Below are 16,236 nucleotides of genomic sequence, written 5' to 3'. Positions count from 1 at the left end.
CACTATGTATTCCACCCACTTGTGACACCTTCATGTGATGTTTCTAGCACACACCTCTGTGTACGCCCTCGTGCACGCCTTCTGTTACGCACATGTGTTCTTATCTCGTTTCTCTCAGCTGTTACGCCTTCTGTATCCATCACCACTATATGCATTGACTATATATATACTGTACTCTGTTAATAAAGTATTGTCTATCCCTTCCTGAACCTTAGCGGTGAAAGGAACATGATACCATGGTTCGAACCATTCCATTTTATGGAATAAAACCCTTATAACTCAGATACCACGGACTCTGCCTCTCATTTCCGAGTGAGTTATTTATTGAACTTTACCGCATAGAAATTCCAACGGTAAATATTTATTTACCACAATAGAAATACATCTTCAGGACCAACGGGTCATGAAGACAGAAGTGGCACACTGGTAACAGCTTTTACTGATGGCAGAAGAGGATTTGATGAAGGCACCATTTTCTCCAAGGGAAGGATACGTGTCGGAGTGGAGCTGGCAGAGGCATGGCAAGTATCTTTATCTGCACTTTACCTGGTGGTTCAACCTGCTGCACTAAGAACAAATCATTTCCTTAACCTGCATAGAATCAACTAGACCCCCCAAAAATTGGCTTAAAATAAAGGGCAGTAGAGACTCAAAATACCAGCAGTGTGGCAGTGGAGAGGCTGACGGCATGCATATGTTTGCCACATTCCCAAAATTGAAAGAATTTTGGTGAGTGGTGGGTAAGGCTATCTCTCACTTCTTGGTGATAACTAAAATGGAGGTAATCACACCTTTAATCATGTTTGGTATGGGGCAGCAGGACATGGGTATACCCAATCCTCATGTAAAATGCCAATACCTGATCTTTTATTAAATTCTGCTAGCAAGAAGGGAAATGTGTAGGCTTTGGACCCAAGCTCTGGCTCCTACTTGGGAAGCCTGGAAGAGATCCATGGTCTTAAAGAATTAAATAAAAGGAGGACTAATGAGAATGGAAAGGAGGATAATGGGAATGACTAAAGATATGATGAGTTATCCACATCCTATGATTACACCCTCTCAATTCAGTAGAGATGGTGAGGTTGTAATCACTGGATATAGGCCAGTAATCCTGATTGAATCTGAGCTGGATATTGAACATGAGGGAAGTTTTAAATCTGGTTGGTGCTTATTGGTGGTGGTATGAGGACTATAAAAAAAGAGAAAAGAAAAAGACTGGTAGCTGTAGCTTTGGGTGGTGTCCAAAAGGCCAAATACCTTTTGAAGGATGTCAGCTAAATCTATTTTTAGGACAGCAAATAGCTTCAAGCAGGCAAAATTAGTTTTCTGGCCGACTTAAGGCGCAACCTTTTTTGTAAAGCCTCAGAACCTTATCTCTTTCTTGGATAGTGGAATACAATACCTAATTCCTACTTTTCTTTGACAGCTGGAAGATCATTCTGGTCTGTCCTCCAGACTCCAACTCTACAGAGCAGGCTTCTAGATACCAGGATAATCTACGGCTTGCTCGCCTGCATAGTCCGGTGTGTTATTATCCATACAGGTTCTGAAGGCTGCCAGCAGTGCAGCAGCCCTCACCAGAGCCTCCCACAGTTTTGTCCCAAAGTTTTCTCTAAGTCTTCCAAAATGTTATCCGTGGGAGAAGCTTGCTTTGGTTTTAGGGATTTCTTGAGCTTGTGCTTTCACACGTAGGTTGTGGAGTGTGATGATCTCTGTTGTTTGGTCCTGAAGCTGCAGTGGCAAAATTTTAAAAATAGAAAAAAAGTCCTGCACTCATTCCATTGAATAACACTTTAATAATAATTATGATAATATAGATACAAGAATTTGATATGGATTAAAGGAAGTTATTGTAAGAGGGTAGTTTTGAAAGGGATTACAATGGTGTTGCATACATGTTGTGTGATCTAATTCTGCTTTTCTTCATGTGAGGATCTAGGGGTATAATGTGTTATAAGGCCCTCACTATAGGCATTTCCTTCTGCCTATGTGTAGGTATTTGTAAATTAATCCTTAATATTAAGTAGTGTGTTTGTAATAAAGTATATTTCCTTTTTACGAGAAAAGGTACTGACTGGAAAATGATTTATTGAGTGTTGTTTATTTAGTACCAGTAAATTAGGGTACTAGCCCTCATCAATACCCTGGGATAGTTAAGTGTTACAATGGGGTACTTGATTTCCAGTAAAGGAAAGGTTGCAAATGCATTACTTGTGAAGGACTCTCACCCATCGCAATTAATAACCCGCTTTATTACACCTGGACTATGTGCTTGTTTTGGAATTCATAGACTGCTAGTCAAGTTTTCATCATTTTTGTACTGATCCTGAGTTGAGAGGTAAGTCAGGGTGATGTTCGACAGAGATTCTAGAAGCATGAGTGGGGGAGGGTGTCCCTCCATCCCCCATTTGAAAGGCACTATAAGGTCAGATAGGCCTTGGAAGGTCACTTAACCTGTGGATTAGGGACAGGAGAGTTTGTCCAATGCAAGGCATCTTAAGAGTGTCTGCATTCCCCTCTTAGCAAGCTTTCTGGGACCCTTTTCTGATCCCTGTGGTGACATCAGAGAAGTGAGTTTTATTTTCTGTTGATGCCTTTAGCCTGGAAGGGTTGGCACAAATAGGCAAGGGTACCAGGGCCTACAGTGAGTGGTTAAGTTCCCACCCTAAAGCCTGGAAGTGAGGCCCACTCATGGCACTGGATTTAAGTGGCCTTGGCCGAGTTCAGCAGTCTATAAGTTGTCATTTGTGTGTTGTATTAAATTCTGGTGGGAACTGCCATAGGTTGGTGCCAGAGATCTGACAAAGGTGGCAAAATGGGCCATAGTCTTACAGTTCGCACAAGTATTTTGTTTCTGCCTTTTTTCTTCTGTCCCTAACTGTCCACATTCAAGCATGTTTCACATTCAAAAATGTCACCATCTTGCCTGGTTCTCTATGGGCCTCAGCACTAATGGCAGAAGCCCTGCAGTTGTCGCGGAGTCTCAGCACTCAGGGATCAATCTTCAGAAGATTCCCAGCCACGGCCTGGGGAGGGAGTTGCGCTGGGGCGGGGGAGGGGCAAGGTGGGGGATGCTAAAAACCAGAGTATGGATAATTGGAGGTAAGTAAACAATTACATTAATAAAACGAATTTCGTAGCGTGGGCTGCTTCGCAAAATGATCCACACTCCGGTTTTTAGCATCCCCCACCCTGCCCCTCTCCCTCCCCGCCTTTCGCCCCACCGCAACTCCCTCCATGGGCCGTGGCTGGGAATCTTCACAGTGAGAGTTGTTATTGCGATGAATCTGCCTGAGTGCAGACACTCCCCCACAACTGCGGAGCCTTCACTTTGAATGCAGAAGCCCTTTGTAATCAGGCTCTAAGTGTTCAGGATCAGTCTGAGTCGTTACACTTGGGCAAACCACAGCATGATAGAGCATAATACGGTAATGACCACGTCAAAAGCTCAGCCTTACAGAACAATCATGTTTCGATTTTTCGATTACTTGGAAATAACCCAATAAAGACACTAAACTTTCTGTAATGATCTGACACTGCCCCAGTTTTGTTTTAAATAAGTATAACCTGAATGAAATATTTAATTGGCTTGTCCCTGTTCACTCGTTCTTGATATTTGAAGTGTTGTAGTGTTTTGGGGAATTTGGGGAGCAGCAAAAACCACTGACACAAAAATATTGTGAAAAGGGCTGCTTTTATAGAAACAGGTGCACATAACAATTACAAACCCTTAGCTTAACTCTTTATAAAACCGCATCCTTACTATACAGATATGTTACCTATGGTAAACTTCCCACACCTCTAATTGTCCTTCCCCACCACAAAACTTAAGCCTGCATTTCTCTACCTTCTCCTAGGCTCATCTTTAGCAATTGAGACATTTATCCTACCCTACATTTTACAAGAACTATTCAACTGTAACTAACTTAACTTCCTAATGAACCTTAAAGTTCCTACCTCATTCAGGCATGAGCTTGTCTACCCGTTCCCTTTCAGCCTGAATTCCCGCTCTCAACGACAATAAAGTTCTCTAAACCATGCCAACTTATCTGCCAACCACCTCCCAGAAAAAGTCCTTGACTGACAGACACTAACGTACCTTCAGAATCTTAGTTAGCTTATCCTGAATCTGCAGCAAATAAAGTTCCATGCGTAATAAGAAAGGTGAACTCCATTACCCCCCCCAAAAAATGTGTACTTCAAGTCGGTATGCTCTGTTGTGGTTACACCCTTGTCTCCACAAAAACCCTTAATCTCTCTGATTACCTGCCTTTTTGCCTTCTCTATCACTGCCCCCTTCATTGTCCCGTGCCACTCCCTGTGAGGTATGAACCGGGTCCACATAATTTGGTATCCTGATGCAAAATCTTTGGCGGGTTGTCATTCATATCACTTATCAAAGACATTCTTTCTCAACAACCAAGGTATTTTCTACCCAATGCATCAATAAAATGTCAGGGCATCGCCCCAATACGTATTCTCCCATCTGTAATGCCATGTCAGTTGAAAAAGGTGGTGGCAAATCCCAAATCAGCCCTGAGTTTGCTCTGCGTCGCTTGTTTCTCCGTCCATTTAACAAAAAATGGCCAACTATCCACATAGATAATACAGCAACCTCTGGGATTATACCAATCCATGAAAAACAACAAATAATGAATAAGAAAGAGAAATGGCTTAGCAAACCCCCTTCTTATCATGCACATAATGCTGAAAGCAGTTTTAGCCCCATCTCCCCAGGTTCATAATGTCGACCTACTCCAGCCCCTCTTGCCTGCCTCCGTTGTCATACCTATGCAAAATGAATGTGTTTCAAAACCTTTGGTATCAACTCATTCCTCAATCAGCCTCTTCTGTAATACAGACAATAGTTGAAAGACCGTCACCTGCTTCTGGTAAATGTGCTGGAAAACCAGACCTACTGCAACTGAGGACTTCTCTCGCCAGGAGTCAGCCCACTTCTCAGAGCAAACATTGACAACTGGGTACCTATGTTGCAAAACAGAAATGCCCTGACCCCTCTGATCTGTTTTTGATTTGTACAGCCAAATTTTCAAGCCCTCCACAAGTGGACAAACTTGCTCCCAAATGACACCCTGAGTTCTCCTACCTGATAATTCAGACACCTGAAAAGCCCCAAAAACATCAATGTCATCAGTGCTGTGAACAAAACTTGTTTGTGTTCACTCTTGCACATTCCAGGTATAGTCCTGATAACATCTCTAAATAAACCGCATGTTAATTGACTTCTTGTAGGCCCCATACACCCATTGTCCCTGGCCCACCCCTCCAATATCTTGGTTCCCAACTCTCCTGCCAAAGGGTTGTATCTCCAAAAAAGCTTACCATTAAAGCAATGTCAGTCAATTAACCTGTGATAGTTCCTCTGGACTGTGCTTTCTCAATTAAATTCAAGTTAAACTGTAACATATTTTCCGTTCTTGACCAATTATCCCCTCCCCTTTGCGCTCGACTATCTACCAACTCCCTCCATGCCTGACAATATGACCTCCAAGTCTACAAAGCTAGCGATCCTACCGCCAGGTTAAGTATTCCCTCATGTCTACTGACCATAGCTCCTGTGGCATCCTGGTCCTGACCCTGTCCACCTCCGTGGCCAGCCTATGGAATCTCTCCCACTGTGAATGAGACAAAGCATCCGCAGTGTCATTACCTACCTATGGCACCTGTTGCACTGTAAACATAATATCAAATTTCAAACTGTTCCACACAAAAACCTTCAGCAATTTCAGGACCTGAGCATCCCATGCAGACTTCTGATTAGCTACCTGCACTCCCGCCATGTTGTTAGTGTGAAATTAGCACTGTCTTATGTGCCCATGGGCTCCCCATAATGCAACTGCAACAACAAGAGAAACAAATTCCAAAAATGTTATACTCTTGCTCTCACACTTCCATTCAATGAGGCATTCTTGGGTGCACCTTTTCCGTTGCCAGTACAACCCAATGCCTATCCCTCCTGCAGCATCCAAGTAGTTTTGTGCATCCTAATAAAAGTCTATCATTGCCACCAATGGCACACCATTAAATGATTTCAGAAAGAAATGCTGCATCCTAAAATCCTCATTGGTCCCCGCAGATAGCTTACATGGTGATGTGGCAGGAGTAGGCCTGACAATGATAGCACCGACTTTCTGCAGAAAACCCTCCATGCGCTTATCACCCACCATGCAAATTCTAGGTGTCCCAGCATCACTTGTACCTCTTTGACCGTAACATTTTGTTTAGCTAACATTGCATTCAATAGCAATTGCATTGTTAGCTTTTTCTCCATTGGTAAGTGGGCTTCCATTGCCAGTTAATCTCAATACCCAAGAATGACAGTACCCTACTGGGTACCACTCTGTTCTCCAGTTCCAAATGCACCTGATAACGCCCATGAGTTCCCGAAGACTGTGATGTATGCTCTGGCAGTCCATGGAACCGGGATTCCTAACAAACAAAAAATCATCAAGGTAATTTGTCACCTGTGTATGGCTAGCGCTCCAAGTAAAAATCCTCCTTAAAGAAATGTACTAAAATAATTTAACAAAGCACATAATATAGTGCAACCCATCCAGAGTGCCTTATCCACATACCACTTGCCCTCAAATTGAATACCCAGAAACTGAAAATCATCAGGAAGCACTGGGAGCAAGTGAAAAGCTGACTTGAAATCACTTCCATTCCTACTCCCTCAAATATGGACATTGCCACGTTCACTGAGGAATATGTTACCGAAGCTTCCTTCTATAGGATGACGTTGTTAACCAAGCTGCCTTCAGGCTTGGATAGGTGTTGAATAAGTCTGTACTGACTGTTTTCTTTTTTGGGGACAACCCCAATTGGAGACACAATTATATCTGTCATGGCCAATCATTGAAAGGGTTGGTCATCCTCTCATCCTATATTTCTTTTAATAGTTTCTCCCAAACCACCTGTTTTGCAGCACTTAATGACTCAAGATTGCTCACACAACTGTGCAACATTGGACCTTGGTTCTTCAAATGAAAACAGTGAGTAAACTGTTCCCTCAACAAATTAGTGTCATATGTTTGGACATTTAGTGTCAACCAAAATTTCAAACAGTCCAACTTAATGGGCATACACGCTTTTTCCTCCCAGATCCTTGTCCTCCCCATCCACCCCTAAATCTGAAAGCCTAATTATATTGCTGGACCCCACCAGGCCCCTACTGGCACTTTCCGGCAGAATTACTAGATTGGCCACCTGTTCCATAGCAATTGATAAGGGTGTGTTTGCCGGCACATTTGGAGCACTACTGCCTAAACATACAATATTCTCTGATGCATAGCCATTTGTTGAAACCCCAGCAGGTACCCAATGAAGCTCACTGTCATTTTCTGGTTGCTCCCATCCCTCCTGTGTGGGGCAGCCCTGAAAGATCCAATGCACAATAGGTAGACCACTGGGTGTTAATATAGTCTTGCAAAATTTCGAGAGGCCCATGGTGTGAGGCCAAAGGTCCATGTATACCTACCCCCACTGCAACTCGGGATCCATTGCCTTTTGGGCTCTGAACTCATCATTGTATTGAACAGACATAACCCCCATAATTGATTGGCGCCTTCCTTAGTGACCATGTATCTAAAAATTGCCACACACCTCTTGTAGTGTTTTTCGCAGTAAACACTGGCATAATTAAAAAGGTAGCGGTCCAGTTCCCATTCATCAGTGGAACCTTCAAACTCTTTGCCAGTTCATGCATCTCTTCCTTCAAGTCCTCTTTAGCTCTCAGCTCCCTATATAATAGCTTCAACATCTCAACGTATTCCCCATTTCATATTTTCTCTTTGATAGCCAACATGAGATGGACTTCCAAAGGCTTCGAAAACCACATGTAGGGAAGCTACTTGGCTTTCAGCTCAATGCTCGTTTTCCCTTCTACCTTGTCCCCTTAATTATCCACATTCTCATCCCTAACCCCACTACCTATGCTCTTCCCTGTCCCTATCACTTGAATCTCCTTACCCTCTTTGACCCCTGAACTTGTGCCCCCACCCCCCTGCTTCACGACCATATCCCCAGCCAAGCCTTGCTCATCAGTGCCTACTCCCATGAAAGCGGTACAAAAGGGGGTGGTGATGGACGGAAAGCCACATAAAAACCTCTGTGCAGCCGCAGTACACCCCCAGCCTGCACCTCCATCACATGCTTTACAACTGATACCAGTGCTGCAGCCATATTTTTGCATCTGCGATCTTTACCTGGTGCCAGGGTCGGTGCCTATTCTGGAGCCCACTGTTTTGCCACCTGTTAGTCTGGCTCTCAACCGCTGTCCTGCCACTATTGCCTATCTGCAGTACCCTAAAAAACATCATGAGCAGACTGATGAGTGTTCCCCCCTTTCCTGCTCCCCATGACACCACCAGCTTGTGACTTGCTGCTGCATGTCGTCCGCAACCAACTGCCCCTCCTCTAAAGCCTCTTCCTTATAATCCAAAGGTGTGTCCTCCAACGCATCGCCTGCCTCATCATCTATGGCAGTGTTTGCTGACTAACCCTGCAGCATAACCAGATTCTTGCAAACCATGCATCTCTCCTGTTTGCATTGAGGGGATGTACTATACCCTCCCAACTCCACTGCTGAAGCATAATGCTGTGTCCGGTGCTGACTTCTGACAAGGGCAGTTATGTACCCGCTGGCCAGGTGCACTGCCAAAGCCGTTCTTGGGGAGTAATCTTGCATTCTCACGCCGACATCCAGCTGGCCATACTTGTCCAAATGTTCTTATCTTCCCAGGGTAATCGAGCCGCACAGAGATTCCCCAGGTCCGCTGAGCCGCTGAACCAATCGCCCTGCATAAAAGATGACTGACCGAACTTGCCCCTGCCTTGACCATGCTACCAGTCATGCCAGGTCCCTGTCCCCCCTGAACGTACTTGTTCCCATACCCCCATAGGTCCCACTACTCCAGGCCACCGGTCATTTATCCCATAGACTCTCCTGGGTTTTTGGTCCCCCCCCCTCGTGATCTGCAATGACTGCAAAAGTCCAAGTCCTCCACTAAGTCCTCAGTCGGACCCTCATCCTCCCTGTTGTTCCATTCCAAACCCTCCACCATGACCAAGGCTGAGTGAACCCTGGATGCATCCTGCTTACTGGCAGAAAGAAACCTCTCTCCTGCCCATCTCTGACCCGAGGATGCGCATCTTCCATCTTCTGATATGACCTGTTCCAAGAATTCCTTAGCTCCTGCAGGGGCCAAAGCTAAAAAGCCCCCGTCCACTTTCCAAGGATATCAGGGCCCAGCAACCCTCTTTTTCTAGGGCGACCAGGCATCCCTGATTTGCCCAGACAGTCCTAAGTTTTCACCAGATGTCCCAGTAGATTTTAGCACTTTTGGCTCATGTCCCGGTTTTAGAGGAAGTCGACGGAAACCAGGGATGGGCTCTTGTTGGGTCTTCTAAAGTTGTGCTAGTGAGCAGCTGTTATAAGTAAGCAATTTAATTAACAGGTATGATGTTGGTTTTAGAAATGACTTATTATTTGTGTTCATAGTGCTTCTTTTGTGTTCCTACCTTGATAAGAGTTGTCATTCTGCGAAGCACCGTTGGTGTAAAATTGTAGTCCTTCTATTTTTGCAAAACGGCCCGGTTTTTGGTTCTTGAGATCTGGTCACCCTATACATTGTCCCAAACCTGGTCTCCCTCCTTCTTCTCCATGACCAAACTTGTCCTGCCGCCTGTCTGTACTGGTCTGTCCACAGCTTTCTCAATCGCTGCCTTAAAATATTCCCTCTCACCTGCACTTTTTTCCTCCCAGCATTTGCCACCACGCACCTTAACCTTAAGAGGAGGAGGACCTCAGCCAGCTGCCAGATACAATTCCTCTTTCACTACCGCTCGCCCTTGCTGCAAAGGCTCGAGGATTCAAGCTGAACCTTCTCCCCCCACAACATGTCAGCCTCATTGGCATCCCCAGCGGCCTGTCATGCATGCTGTGGTGACTGGGGTCACTGGGGGACGGGGCTGACCAAGGCCGCAGGATTGGGCCTCACTAGCTAAATAATTGACGCAGACACACTTGCTATGAGATACTGGGCCGAAGACCCTGAGCGGTCTTGCACCCTTTAATTTATACCCTCGGGCGAGCCCACCCTCGGGGTGCGTGCGCGTGTGGCCTTAGTGGACGGGCCGGTGGCTTTGTTATTACATCCCTCCAATCTTTTGGATCTTGCGCGCTCACCACACAAAGACTTTTAGTCTCTGGCTAGGAGTCAGATGTGGCCAGAGGCCATACTTCTGACTCCGGGAGTTCTTGCTTGCTTCTGACCCTTCAGGATCCTCCGCAGGGACAGTCTCGCGCTCCGAGGGACTCTTCCTGGTTGCTGTCGTTTCCGGTTCTCTCTGAGGTTGTGATTGTGTTTCCTCCTGTTGGTTCAGTGAGGTCTCTGCAGAGCCCGTTCCTTCTCCACGCTCCAGCTCTTCGGTCGGTATTTCAACAGCCCCCGATCCCTGGGGACTTTCTTGAACCAGGAAACATTTTGTGTGACCCCCCCCGAGTGCCTCGCGTAGCAGACACCATGGTTCCTTGGGTGTTGACCACTTCACACACTTCAGGCTCATATGCCGTGCTATACTCCCAGTTCAGGTAGAGGTTTTCATTTTCACTCTGTCCCCACCTGCAATGTTCATTGGTTGGGCTCTTCGAGCATGACTCGCTTTGACGTTAGACAACTTCTTCCTTGTGTGGCATTCTGGTCCAGTTTTGGGGGACTCCAGGAGTGGTGAGCCGGTACGCAGTCTCTGGAGACCTTTCGGAACAGCAGATGTGCTGGGGCACACTGGGTGGTGCAGTGTGGAGTTTGGCGATAGGCACTGAGGAATTGTGAGAGGCATTGTTCGGCATCGTCACCCTTCTCTACCCCGATCCGTAGGGCCCGGTTCAAAGTTCGCATGAACCACTCCACCCCCCCATTTGCATGGGGCCACTGTGGGGTGATCTTCCTGTACCTGATGCCACGGGAGGCCAGAACGGCCTGAAAATCTCTGCCCTGGAAGGGTGGTCCGTTATCTGACGGATTTCTTTGGGCAGGCCCATCATCGCGAATGTGCGATATAGTACCGTTTTGACATGGGCGAACGCCGTCGGGGGTACCACTTCCACCACGGGGAATCGTGAATGCGAGTCTATGAGCACCAGGGTGTTCTGTCCATCTGGAAACGATCCGAAATCAATGCTCAACTTGAACCAGGGATCCGGACACGGGTCCTCTGTGATTACCGGGTGTGGCACCATTTCTTCCACCATGGCATCCATTCCTGGGAACCACACTTTGCTTCTGAGCCTGGCCTTGGTTTTGGATGCCCCTCAGTGGTCTTGATGTGCCAGCCAGATCACTTCTTTCTGCAGGCTTGCTGGTATCACAAGGAATGTTCCTCGGAGTACCACCTCATGAGGGCCTTCGCTTAGCACGCTCTGAGCTCTCCACACCTGTTGTCAAAAGCATTGTTCCTCTGCCGTGAGGGAGCTGATGCCATCCAGAAAGTGTTGCCAGTTTTGATTTGTCAGAGTGTTCTTCACTCTCGTAAGGCATTAGTCGGACTCTGTGGCCTTCCCCACATCTTCCAGCATGAGTGCAACAGGACAGACTTCCTGTTAGATCATCTGAACAAATTCTTCTCCATCATCGACATCCTCTGGCGTGAGAGATGGTAGGGGCACGCCAGGATGGTGCGACAGGAAGTCAGCCAGATTGTCGGCCCCTGGTCAGAAATACACCTCGAAGAGTTAAGTCTGCAGCTGCACAGCCCATCTCTCAATCCGTGGAGACGCTTGCCTGGCAGTAACAGCGAAGAGCGGGACAAGGAGCTTGTGGTCCGTGATCACCCAAAACTCATGGCCGTAGAGGTATAGATGGAAATGCTGGCACGCCCACTTTATAGCCAGTGCCTCTCGTTCTATTTGAGCATACCACATCTCTGTTGCATTCAGCGCCGTACTGGAATATGCGGTGGGTACCCAGTCTCTCGACTCCGTTTCCTGCATGAGAACATTTCCCAGGCCGACGGTGCTAGCATCTACCACGACCTCTGTGCGTCTGTTCAGGCGGAAGTACGCCGTTACTCGATGAGGGCATCTTTGACCGCCTGAAATGTCACGTCGCCCTTGGCGGACCATGTCTTGGTTGTCCTGCTTTCGTTAGGTCCCAAAGTGGTTCGGAGATGGACGCGAGGTTGGTGATGAATCGGCTACAATATGTCGCCATCCCCAAGAAGCACTGGACTTACGTGGCTGTCATAGGTCTTGGTGCTGACTGGATGGCCTCCGCCCTCCTTGGGTCAACACGCAACCCATCGCTGGAAAAGATGTAGCTGAAAAAGTCTACTGACTCCTGGTAAAAGGAGCACTTCGCTCGGTGCAGGGTGAGTCCGTTGTCCGCCAGATGTTGCAGGGTGGCCCTGAGGTGTGTAAGGTGGTCTGCGAGGGTCCTGGAGAAAATGAGTATGTCATCGCTTGAGTTAATTACTCCAAACAGCCCGGAGAGCGTCTCCCTTATGGTGTTTTGGAACACCTCCTCGGCGGATGAGACACTAAAATTTAGCCTTTTGTAGCGGCGTAGACCAGCATGTGTGGAAAACGTGATAATGTTTTGGCTGTCAGGGTGGAGCTCCAGTTGGTGATACCCAGCGTTGAGGTCCAGCATGGTGAACCATCTGGCACCATTCAAGTCAGCAACGATGTCAGCCATTGTAGGTGGGAGATGACACTCCCTATTCACAGCTTTGTTCGGTAAGCGCATATCGATGCACAGTCGAATGGCTCCTGGTTGTTTCGGCTTTGGGGCAACGATGAGGGGCGAGACCCACGGGATTGGGCCCCACACCTTTTCAGTCACCCTCAGTTCCTCAAGGTTTCAAAGTTCTTTCTCTACTTGCGGCCACAGGTGGAATGGCACCCTCTGGTGCCTCAGCGCCATGGGCCTGACCGTGTGGTCCACGTGCAGCTTGAAGGTTTATCGTTTGAGGCAGCCTAAGCCATTAAACAGCATGGAGAAGTTCTTGAGCATTTCACGTGCGTGCAGCTCGTGTACTTGGTTGGCAAAGAATACCATCTCTAAGTCTTCTGCCATGTGGCAACTTAGGAGGGTTCCTCTTTTCCCCTCCGTGACATGGAATCTCCTGTTCAGACTCCACCCTCACTGGTGACCTCAACTTCCATGACTCCTCGCAGAGGGAGTGGCTCATCGCTGTCGTACGTGTATATCTTCGCTCTGGACGGCAGGAGGGGCGGGCGAGGTGTCAGCTTCTCATATTTGATGTTGTCCATCACATTGACTGACGCCCCAGTGTCTAACAGGGCGTGCTATGGGGAACCTGCTAACAGTGATGTTGCACATGGGCCGTGGCCGTCTTCTGGAACCCTCTCTGCCAACGAACGACACTAAGAACACATCATCGTCATCCCCTTCAAGGGCGAAATTTGATTGTGAGTTGTCACTACAGGGGCCTGGATCCTCCAAAGTCAGTTATCGCACCCCCTGTGTAAGTCTGCGCGGGCCCGGGGCGTTTTGCCACCCTCAACCACTCCGGCAGACTTTGGCGAAATGGTTAAGCTTGCCGCACCGTGAGCACGTTTTTCCTGTCGCAAGACATTTGCCTCCCGGGGGATGATCCATGCCGCAGGTGCTGCACGTGGGGGTCTGTGGAGCTCTCGCAACTCCTCTGGATTTGTGAGGCCATCTGCGGATCTCATCTATCTTCTCCTCCTTGATTGCAGGCGTCCGCTGCGCTGCTGAAGGCCGATTCAGTGCCACCTCCATCTTGTCTGCCCGGGTGTTGAAGAGTTCGTGAGACCTGGCGAGGACTAGTATTTCGTTGAGGGAAATGCGTGGCTGTCGGAGGATGAGACACCTCAGCTGGACTGAGCGGCAGCCTTAATTGAGCTGCGCGCGGATCTCCAGCCTCTGATCAGGCAGTTCACATGAGGTGGCAAGTTTCCGTAGGCGGGCATAGTAGACGTCCATGGTTTCGGCCTTACCCTGCCACGCTTGCCAGAGCTTAAACCACTCGTAGTCGGGGTTGATCTGGGAATCAAAGTGGTGGTTCAGGGTTGCGACCACCCTTACGTAGTCATCATCGCCACCTTTGTCTGGCAAGCTCTCAAATAGATTGTACAGTTCAGCTCTGATGTAGCACATGAGGAGCGACCTCTTCACCCTTCCATCCGTCTCTCTTACACCCACGAAGTAGTGGTCGAGACGACCAATTCAGGAACACCATCTCGCTGTGGCGGTGGACGGGTCAGAGAGCTCACTGAACCGTGGCAAAGGGGTGTCTATGCCATGGCCGGGGCAGGCGGAAACGTGCTGGCCGGCCTGAACTGGAGCAGGAACCTGGTGGGCGGCATTTTGAGGTGCGGGCCTTGTACTGCAGGCAGCTGAGCAGCTGGAGTCGACACGGGGGCACCCCCTTGGGCAGCGGCTGGATTGCTCATCTCCGCTGGGCATGGCTACGCTTGGAGCCATCTGTTCTGCACTATAAGTGTCTCCTGGGCGCAGGGGGCTCTGGCGCAGGTGCAGGTTCGCACGCCTCTTTTTTTTTTGCGGCACCCCTGTCTCGGCAGGGAGCTTGTGCGGACTTTGGGGTTGCAGGCGGGGGGGGCGTAAGGACGGAAGCCTGTGGTGTACTTGGCTCTACATTGAGGATAACTGTCCCCCCCCGCTCCTCTCTACAGGTGGCCGCGTCTCTTGGGCTGCTGAGGCCCATGTGCAGGTGAACTTGGTGCAACCCGTGGTAGTAGGGCAGGAGTTCTGTGTGCCCCTCATGAGCAGGATGGGTGGGGACACCAGGTGGGCGTGTAACGGCGGAGGCGGCTCGCTGGGGCGATTCCCCCGCCCCGTGCAAGCTTGCAGGCTGCTCTCCCTCACCGCACTGAAGCGAGCGGGGGTCTTCTCTGCTCTCCCCCACCACACTGAAACGAGTGTGGGTCTTTGCCACCTGGCTCCGCCGTGTGGGAACGGGGGTGGGGCCTGGCAACTGAGGGAAGCGAGGCTCTGCAGGCAGAGGCCGCGCGCCACAAAGTTGACAGAGAAATAATACTTTATTTGATTTAAAACAAATCATAAAAGGGTGGACTTACCACCATGCAAGAGATATTTACATCAGAAAAACAACACAGAATAAACTTTGAGTCGAGTTAAAAATTAATAACATGCTCTGCAAAAGTGGCGGAAAAAAAAGGTCTAAGAAGAGAAGAAAAAGTATAAAAGAATAACGGTTATTCAAACAAGAGGCTCATTATTATTAACTCGTGCTGCGTAAAAGCAACCATTTGAAAGAAGGGAGGAAGAGTCTGTGGTCTGCCAAAGCCTGACCTATTGTCCAGGAACCTCTTTGGAAGGTGCTCTTTTTTCCAGCTCTATGGCGGCAAGGTTAAAAAATGTTATGGTTTTACATGATAGTTCTATCCAAGAACCGCTTAGGCATCTTATCCCCGCCGCCCTGCAAGTTCTCACCTGGGCTTCTCTTAAGGGAGATCGAAGGAGCGTTTTTCTTAGATTTTGGAGTGCCGGGCATATACATATGAGGTGCAGTAAAGACTCTGCACCGTTGCCGCATAGGCGGCAATCGGGAGTTGCCCACTGCCGTAGCCATTTGGGAGTGAGGTCTTTGGACGAGAAGCAGCCCAACCTTAGAAGGCTTAGTTTCCTTTTATAGTGGTCCCTGAAGCATTCTTTCAAATAATCCTGTGGTTTTAGGTGGGTATATGACGGCAAGACGATCCAGGCATGGCTTTTGCCAGCCACTGCTGCTTTTTTCATGAATAGTGATGATTGTTTGACTGCTTTCTTGGTTAGCAGTTTGAAGGTAGAATATGTCATGGGCAGACGCCAAGATTCATCTAGTTTTAATGCCTCCAGCGCTTGCCTCAAGATCTTGTATATTGAGTCTGGCTGCCCGGCCTGTTTTTCGACTTCTAACCAGCAAAGGTGGGCCAGGGATTCCTTTTCTGGCTCCCTCATGCGCCAATAATATTTGACGAGTGCTCCTTGTCTTGCTGGGAGCTGGTTAGTGAGACCGTACCCCAAACGGATTTGGGCTTGCGAAATGTGTCTCGGAATTGAGAAAAGAGTTTTGAACAGCCTAGATTGGGCGAGATTTAACGCTGTAGCGTCCCGGGTTGCCAGTAATTCGGAACCGTATGTCAATGATGGCAAAAATTTGGCGGCTACAATGTTGAGAATGTGGCCGGTGGAATGACCTTTTAATTGC

This window comes from Lissotriton vulgaris, chromosome 1_1 (assembly GCF_964263255.1).
Source record: "Lissotriton vulgaris chromosome 1_1, aLisVul1.2, whole genome shotgun sequence".
Lineage (NCBI taxonomy): Eukaryota > Metazoa > Chordata > Amphibia > Caudata > Salamandridae > Lissotriton > Lissotriton vulgaris.
The sequence above is the reverse complement of the archived record's forward strand: the minus strand, read 5'-3'. Positions refer to the sequence as shown.